Here is an 8,112-nt window from a genome sequence, read left to right as displayed (position 1 = left end):
CTGGAACTGTCTTTTTTTTTTCAAATACACATACTTAAAGGATCTCCTTCACGGATTTGCTCTCTCTTTGAAACACTGAAGTTACCAGACGATGAAGAGCAATTTGCAACAATTTAAGGAAAAAAAAAAACCCCACCTAATAATAAGGTAGCTGTATATCCTGTGTGTTTGATTTAAGGAAAAGGGTTTCCCTTTCAGGACCCTATGAATGTACAAGGTTCAAACAAAGTGCGGGGCACTAATGAACAGCCTCTGTTTTCCTGTGCAGGGCCCCTGGACAGAATGACTTCATTCAGGGCTACTGCTCGCGCATGGAAAGTGTTGGTAAAAAATCCCACAGAGTTCAGACGACCTTTTCCTAACTTTCGTTTTTTTTTCCCCTGTTTGTCTTTCGGGTCTCAGCCAGGGATAACATAAATATTCATCAGCTGATATTTGCAGTAGCTGTGAAGTTATGAATGAGGCCAGGCGGCCCCCTCCTATTCCCATCTACAGAATGGAAGCTTCTCCACTCAGCTCCCAGCCAAACGACACTTTCCAAAATCCCCAAAGTGTACTAGTAGGCTTTTCAAATTCAGTCGTTTTTTCTTTTTTTTTCTCTTTAATGCTCAAAGCAGAAATGCTGTCTGCTTAATGTTTACCCTGGGATTATAGAAGAAGAAAAAGAAAAACATTCCTGTGCCAAGCTTTAAACTTTGAGATGCCTTGACATAACAGGCAAATGTGTTAGTAGCTCAACATATTGGTAGCATATATCAATGGTTATGATGGCTGCAGGTTTCCCTTTTATATTAAATGCCAGACAGATACCTGAGGCATTTATTGTATGACGAACAGGGAAAATAACCACAGCTTTGATCTGTTTCTGGTGCTTTATTAGTCACCTGGGCAGGTGTTGGAGAGAAACGTTGGAAAACACTTGTGAACTAAACAATTTTAAATAGGTCCTTGACATTGAGACATAAAAACGTGAAAATTGTGCCTGTCACACAGCCTGGAATGGAACTGATCTTTCTATTATTCAGATTTCCCACAAATCAGCACTTCAGAATCTGGATTTTTTTTTTTTTAATCTTCCAGTTTCCCTCACTCAAATCAAACCTAAGTAGAAGGTGAGCGGTAAACAGGTACGAGAGACTATGGTAGCAAATAGTCAATTGATGAACCAACCCCCAGTGGGTCATAAATATAAATAAAATGTGTTTTTGTAGATATAAGTTAAATGTTGTCCATGTACAACATTCTTTTTTTGACTGCTCATCTGTGTGATTTATTCAGCAGCCAACGTTTGGTCTTGTCGCTACAGAAATGTTACCTACATGTATGCATTATCTGGGTCATTCTAGAGCATGAGGATCTTTTTTTTTTTTCCATGAACATCATTTTTAACAAGTGTTACTCCAAGGGTCGTACATGGAAGAATCCTCTTGGGAATGTTCTGTATTTCTGAATTTCAAATAACTATTGCAGACCTAAATCTTCTATAATCATTATTCTGTATTTTTCTGGGTTCAGGCATCTTACCCACACCTGACAGTGGAAATAATTGTTTAAACTACTACACTATGGAGCTGAAGAGCAGGGTCTCAGGTGTTCAAATAAGGATCAAATCCGAGCCTGGCGAGAATGTGACTGGAAGAGATACTCATGGCTGGATTCCTGTTTCTGCCTTTATCCTGGAGTCTAGCCTTGCCAGGGCCAGAATGGGAGCCAGAGGCAAATGCTCAACTGTATTCCCCCTGGCTCCAGCCCTTACCAGAGTAAGACTTGATGAAGAGCTTTTGGAGGGAATCAAAGGCAATGACCTTCTGCAGGAAAAGCTAGACAGTAGACAGGAATGATAGATGGTCACACATGTCCAGAGACATTTGGGAGTCCAGATCAGTTAGAACAGGCAGGAAAGCCTCTCCCTCTCATCCGTTCCCCAAACTGAGCATTCTGACCTTGAAGTAGCAGAGAAGGGAATTAGATGTCTATCTTTCTCTATGAAAATATTTTTTTCAAAGCACATCAGATGACAATGTCAAAAAGAATTCCAAGAAAATACTCATTACTGTTCTGTTATCAGAGAAGAAACTAACCTGATTCAACAGTGGCCCATGAAATCTTGCATACAAGTGCTTCTATGTTTTGATCTTGGGCACAAGCAAGCAAATGTTTTGGTTTGTTTATTTTTCTTTGTTTGTAAAGGAACTTTTACTTGTTAAAGACCACTTCGTAGGTTCTAACCTTTCTTTCATCCCTTTGGCTTCTCTGAAAAAACTGCATTTTTTTAAAAAGATTTATTTATTTATTTGACAGACAGAGATCACAAGTAGGCAGAGAGGCAGGCAGAGAGAGGGGGGGAAGCAGGCTCCTGGCTGTGCAGAGAGCTCAATGTGGGGCCTGATCCCAGAACCCTAGATTGTGACCTGAGCCAAAGGCAGAGGCTTAACGCACTGAGCCACTCAGGTGCCCCAACACTGCATTTTTCCCACCAATACCTCATCTGTTCAGGCATGCAGCTATAATTTTCAACAGTATGAGAGAGCTTCAGATCTGTTGAGGTATATCATAGTACAGTTTATATTGTTCCATCAAAGTGGCCCATGTAGTTTAAGGTCCAGACTAGGAGATTTTGAGAGTGAATGGGATATTTACAGTGGGAGGGTGAGTGTAAAACTGGGATTGTTGTGTACAAACTGGAGCATGTGACCACCCTACGCATGGCATCTTCTAGCCAATTCTCACTACTTAGCTACAGTCTCCACTTCTGTTCTCTGCATAGTGAGTTGCTTTCCTATTGAGAGATTTAATGCTATACCTTACTAATCCTTTGTCCTCCTAAGGGTGCTTTGGGAGAAGTCATCTTCCTTTTGTCTTCCCCTTGATTGACTTTAGTGATTTCTAAGGGATGGCCACATAAACAACTATGTGTTCTGTCTGCATGCAGGGCCAGTACTATTTTAAGAAAAGCAGAAAATTAGACTATTTCCTTTTCTTCTGGAGCACTATTTTATATATACTAGCTATCCAACAGTTGGTTCTCTATCCTGAAGTATGCTTAGCTCCTGATAGGAGGATCAAGATAATGAACAGCATACAAAGGTGCCTTGGACTATTTTCATAGGGTCAGTGTCCACAGATGTTAGATAGAGTGGCAGCTTCAACACATCGGTTTTGGCTCCATGATACCAGCTGACTTCTATGTCGTCTTCTATGCCCTTTTACTATTTGGTGGTCTTGAAGAACCGGTGTATCTCTCTTGCTTCATGCAGCTCCTTCAGCATTGTGATGTGAAAAATAAAATTATACCACTTCAAAGTTTGTTAATTTTTTAAAGTAAAAATTACCTGAAGTTCATAGGTGCTATTGAAACTGAAAAGGGGTATTCTGACAGAGATTTGCATCCAACAAGTAATTTGATTTATTTTGTTATTAAAACTTTATTAATTATCTCTAGCTCTGGACTACTATTAGTTGACTGATCCTGGATGAGTTATAATCCTCTGGGTCAGTTTTCTACATTAAAGATGAAAGTGTTGTAATTTTAGCTTTTCTTACCCTGAGTTCCACAGAATTACAGTTCTTTATTATGTTAGTTGTAGACATATACAATGTGTTTATGGAAAACACCTTGTTTAACCAAGGTAACTAGATTTCTTGAACATGAGACTTGAGATGCATTAATAGGCAAATGTTTCTTAAAACCACATACTCAACTTTAAATTTATATGATTAATTTATCCACTTCAGCAATAAAGCAATCAAGAAATTAAATGAGCAAAAATGAACACACTGGCTTTGGAATAACATGTTAAACTCCCACCAAGCATTCTGTGGTCTTAAACTGGCAGTATGGTTCTGGATCACTGATGCATGGTCAAGCAAAGTAACCCAGGCCCTCAGTAGGAATCGAGGCAATCCGTGACCAGTATTGAATTACAGTTGCCAAGTGACGGTGTACCCTTTGGAGTAATAAGATTAAGGTCAAAGAACATGTATGTTTCTGCTTTCTTTTGTTTATGAAAATATGACCAGAAAACATTGCTAGTTTGTCAAGAGGCCCACAAATTTAGGACACACATGCAGACAGGAAAAAAAAATGCCAAGTGAAATTGAATATGAAGTAAAATAATAATAATAATAATCTTTGAGATAAGTATGTCGTAAATGTTGCATGGGATATACTTATGCTTAAAGAAAGCATTTGTCAAAAACAAACAAACAAACAAACAAAAATTTGTCATCTCTACAAGGAACACCTGTTGTTTTGTTCCCAATTAAACTTCCCTACTCTGAAAAGAGCAGCACCCCTTTTCTTCCCTCTTCTCTATACTATAATACTTGGGATTCACTGTGGCACTAAGTTCCCACTGTACCTTTTCTCTGACCACATTAGACTGGACTAAAAATGCACAGGTGATCCGATTAGCATTCTGCTCTCAGATAATCTTGAGTTGGAGCTGGAACAAGAGCATGAATTCTTAGTGGCAGAGCCAGGAGATGGGACTCTAGTGAACTACCAGTAGCCATATGACCCCCCAAGTAGAATTTGACTCTCTGCAGTGAGAAAGCAATAATGCCAACATTCTGAGAGAACCAAAATGAAAAAAAAAAAAAAAGGCAAAACAAATACTTGTTGTTTTTAAATTTCTGAACCCAAGTCTCCCAAGGCCCAACTGCACCACTCAGGCTTTTCCTGTGGCTTGGTGCTTTAACACTTCCTATGACTTAGTGAAATTAAAACAACAAACAAACAAACAAAAAAAAAACCTCCTTTTGCTTCACCTCACTCAAAAGTGTTTTGCTTTTTCCAATAAAGTGTCATGAGTTATAAAATTTCAATGGGATATTTATTAGGATGCTTAAATAAAAATAAACTTTCTCAGAAGGACTAAATAGATATTAATTACTCACCACTTTTTAGGGTCTAACTATTGCATGAAGAGATATAGCACACTCACATCACCTAACTTGTGTGGCTATAGATCCATTATTCAGAGAGTGGGTCATCTAACTTGTTCACTGAATGCATGAAACTCTTGGCCACATGGTCTGACCTATTCCAAGCAGCTCTAAAATTCTATGACTTTGTGACATTTCATCAATTTCTCAAATTCAGTTTGGTAGTTAAATTTATTATAAAATATAATAAAAATGTGAAATTATGAAATCTATTCTTGAGAAAATTATGCTTCTTAATAGTATAATATCCCCTTTTTAATTTGTCTTGAAAACCAAACAGTTTCACAATAGCTATTCATGATCATTTTATATGAGGTGTTAATTAAGATGATCTTAATTAACTGTTCTTAGAATTTTCAATGACATATTGTAATTTAAAATTTCTAAATGGAATGCACCAAGTATTTGCTGTGTCTGATGCCAAACATAAAATGTCTGAGTTGGTTTTAAAGAAAAAAAAAAAAGAAAAAAGGTCTGTTATATCCCAAACAACTGTTCATCGATTAATTTAACACACATCTATTGAATAACTATGGTTTTTCAGGTAATGTGCTGGTAATACTACCAAAAACAAGACAGACAGATTCTCTGCCTTCATGGATATGGAAATCGAGCTTCTAGCACTATTTCTTCATGATTTTTCCTTACTGGTGTTTATTTTGTTCTAAGGACAACATGGTATAGGTTTACTCATTTATTTACTTAGCAGCATGTAAGAAAGTATAGATTATCACATGTCAATCACAAGACTGTGGTACCTTCTGTAACTTGATATCCAGACATCTTTACCATCTTTACCTTGTAGAGATGACAAATGAATGTACTCAGTGTGGCCAGAACCGGAAACAGTGCTACATGAATACAGAGAACACATTTGAGGGAGACTCTATTGTTCTGGACATTACATGTCTGCTATACTAAAGGGTTAATAAGTATGGCAGTTGGCAATCATAGAACTCTTCCCTATCAGAGATGAATATTCAAAGTACCAAAGAGCAGTGCAGACAGCAGTGTGCCGTAACAGAACAAGGTCTCTGTCAGGAGCCCAGAGATCTGGATGGCATCCCTTACTCCAGTATTTATTGTGGCATGATCTCGACACTCAGAGAAATATCTGATGGCATCTAGGGGACTCTAGGAAATTAAAGGTCATGTGCACAAAATTACACCCTCCAACTCCTTTGCACCTTCTGCATAAAGCTGATTTTAAAAAAATTTTTAAGTAACATAGCTTAATGACTGATATGTTATCATGTGATAGCCAGTGACAAACATAATTATTCACTTTATTGAACTGCTTCAATAGTGCAAAGGTCTGATTATGAAGATTTTCTAACAAAGTCCTATATTTCTCAGTTTTATTTTTTTCCTTTAAGATTGATTGATTGATTGATTGATTTTAGAGAAGGGAAGGCAGAGTGAGAGGGAGAGACTCTCAAACAGACTCCCTGCTGAGTGTGGAGCCCATCCTGGGGCTCCACCTCACTACCCCAAGATCATGACCTGAGCTGAAATCAAGAGTCAAAGGTTTAACCAACTGACCCATCCGGCTGTCCTTCAGTTTCATTCTTAATGCTTAGTTGGCTGGAAGCAAAAATACAATGAATTTTCTAGACTGGAACTCATGTTGGCTCTTACATTGGGTTGGTCCACTGAGATAACCCGATGCCTGCTTTATTTCTGAATGAGAGTCAAAAACTCAGAAGGGTCAGCGGTGCATAAAACAAGCTGAAATTGGATAGAGAGTTGAATTCTTGTACAACATGAGCCTTAATCTTGTTATTCTCACAACTTCATCATTTCTCATTCCCTGCAATTGGGCAAAATGAAAAATAGGGAGGACCATGTGAACCTTCAACATCGGGAAGGTTTGGATAAGCAATAAGAATGTGAACATTTATGAGAACTACTAGAGACTAGATAATCTTAACATATCATATATAATTTTTAATTAAAAAATATAGTTGCTACTTTTTTACTTACCCAAAGCCTCTGAAGCCTTTTGGAAGTAGGAGTGCTATGGAGAGGATATTTAGAGGAGACATTCTCATTCCTAAGCTCCTGAAAGTAGGCATCTCAACTGTGAAGGCAGTTTGGGCATGAACCTCCCGTGCCCCTTTAATCATGCCATTCCTGTGAAAGAGCCAACAATTGTGAGGAATGTCCTGCTTTCCAAAGACCTTTCTTTCTATGTTTTATGTGTTACTGACTTGCATCATTTTCTCCATCATTTGCCTGCCCAATAAAGGATGGACAAGAGATGGCAAAAGAATTGAAAGCCAATCAAATCATTCTTGGTAAATTGTTCACAGACCTGGAATAAGATTAGCCAAGAAACATTTAGCTAAAATAAGGTTTGGGGGGAAATCTGTGGATTTCATTTAGATCGTGTTTACATGACAACAAAGCATCTGGTCAATTTAGTGGAAAGTAGGCAAATTGTTTATGCAGTTGCACAGACAAAACCACCAGCTGATCCAATGACTACATTTTCAAATTTACAGATTCTGGCTTTCTTATACACTGCCCTGCCATCATCATGGATACTTAATAACTGCATGAATTAAAACTTTCCTTCTTCCAGGGCGCCTGGGTGGCTCAGTGGGTTAAAGCCTCTGCCTTCAGCTCGGGTCATGATCCCAGGCCCTGGGATTGAGCCCCACATCTGGCTCTGCTCGGCAGGGAGCCTGCTTCCTCCTCTCTCTCTCTTTCTGCCTGCCTCTCTGCCTACTTGTGATCTCTGTCAAATAAATAAGTAAAATCTTAAAAAAAAAAAAACTTTCCTTCTTCCATTTTTAGGTAGGTTAATACTTTTTCTAATGCCTCAATCTTTAGATATTCTTGTTGGTTTGTCAGGTTGTTGTATTGTGTGTGTATTTGTGTGTGTGTGTGTGTGTGTGTGTGTGTTTTGAGAGTATTGGAAATAATGAATATTAACCTTATTCAATCAGATTATTGAAGAATATTTAAAGAGTTTCTTCCAGACTGCTTTTTTAGTACATTTAAAAATATCACTACTTAAAACAGGGATGTTCACATTATGCCACATATTATATTAAATTATTATTACTCAGAAATTCTCAAAAATTTAAGTTATATTGCTTACTAATATTTAAAATAGACAACAGGGTTATAAAGTACTCATATTAAAACCAAAAACATATT

Source organism: Mustela putorius, unplaced genomic scaffold (assembly GCF_011764305.1).
Source record: "Mustela putorius furo isolate JIRA1106 unplaced genomic scaffold, ASM1176430v1.1 tig00000874_pilon_pilon_pilon, whole genome shotgun sequence".
NCBI lineage: Eukaryota > Metazoa > Chordata > Mammalia > Carnivora > Mustelidae > Mustela > Mustela putorius.
The sequence above is the reverse complement of the archived record's forward strand: the minus strand, read 5'-3'. Positions refer to the sequence as shown.